Here is a 1,444-nt window from a genome sequence, read left to right as displayed (position 1 = left end):
CTAATGATTCAAATTGCATTCGAATATGAAATCGACGACGATTTGAATGAATCTGGATTTGGATAGGATCTAAGATTGATTTAAAAAGAATATTTGAAGTTGGATTTGAAATTGAGTTTGGCATTAATTCAAATAAGGGTATTTGAATTAGGAAAAAGATTTGAACTTGAAGCCCTGGGATTTGAGGGAAGTTTGAATTCAAAAGAATAGACTTTGATTGGATTTCCGCTGAATTGAATCTAAGGAATAGATTTGAATTTGAGATACCTTCAAATTCAAATTTCCTTTCAAAGAACCATAAAATCAAATAAACCAAAATGCATATGCTCAATTTATTGCAAGGATTAATTTAGAAATTAATTTGATGCTCTCTGAAATACTTAGCCAAAATAATATATTTGAATATATACATACTTATATGTGTGTGTATATATATTCCTTGATTTTATGTTGGTTTAATAATTAGAATTTTTTTAAAAGGAGTGGATTTTGACTATTTTTCTAAATGCTAAAACGCACTGTGTTACATCCTTAATTCTATGAGCACCCTCATTTGCCTCTACAGCAAAAGTACTTAGATGAGAGTGATTTTTTTTTCAAATAAACTTTTATGATCCTTTCTACAGGGGTGCAAGGACAACAATTAAAGATGTCGGAGGTTTGACTGCTTTGGAAAGAAGAATCTAACTTGGAGCAATTAATAACTGATGAAGAATTGTTCATATTATTTGTGAGGTATGATTAATTAAGATGGTATTTATAAACTTGAATTGCTCATATTCCTTACTTTAACATATTGATCCCCATAGGGATGATCTTTTCATAAAATCTAGGTAGGGGCCTCCCCTCACAACTTCCTTATAAAAATCCCTATGGGAATGATGGCCTGCAACTTCTATGGGCTCAATACCTGCCATTTTTCTTGGATGTGTCACGTCAGTTTGGATTGCATCATTAACTGATTGCACTTCAATGAATTTTGCCGGGCAACATCTCACAATGTGAACGAACATGTTTGTGCAGGTGATGTTGCAAGAACAACACAAGGCTGTAGGAAGCGGCTTTTTGTACCTGATAGCTTTGTATACCACCTATCTTAACTTCTTCTGGAATGAATTCAATTTCTACACGTGAATACAAATGCCTTTAACCTAACTATGATATAACTTATCTGACCTTTGCCCTTTACGGTGTTGTAAATTGTACTCTTCCACATGACGACATCGCTGGTTTGTATAACAATTATAGGTTAATATATACAGCATTCATTTATTTGGATATGATCATTGAGAAGAGTTTCTGCTGTCAAGAATGTAATAACACGTGCGAACCATGCATGCATGTCATTATCGTGCAATTTTGTATTCATTTATTTGTGACTTTGCAAGTGTATTGCATCTGGTCGAACTCTCGAAAAAACCCTTAATCTGATCCCTTGTCAGTT

The 1,444-nt window shown here is 33.2% G+C and overlaps 1 long non-coding RNA gene across 1 annotated transcript; it reads left to right on the top strand.

The window, feature by feature from the left end:
- Positions 1-624: 624 nt before the first annotated feature.
- On the top strand, positions 625-1,444 carry LOC133920463 (uncharacterized). Its single transcript, XR_009910102.1, has 2 exons — positions 625-735; positions 1,024-1,444. It is a non-coding gene; the product is annotated as an uncharacterized LOC133920463 (long non-coding RNA).

This window comes from Phragmites australis, chromosome 6 (genome assembly GCF_958298935.1).
Source record: "Phragmites australis chromosome 6, lpPhrAust1.1, whole genome shotgun sequence".
Taxonomy (NCBI): domain Eukaryota; kingdom Viridiplantae; phylum Streptophyta; class Magnoliopsida; order Poales; family Poaceae; genus Phragmites; species Phragmites australis.
This window is presented reverse-complemented; position numbering and strand designations above follow the sequence as displayed.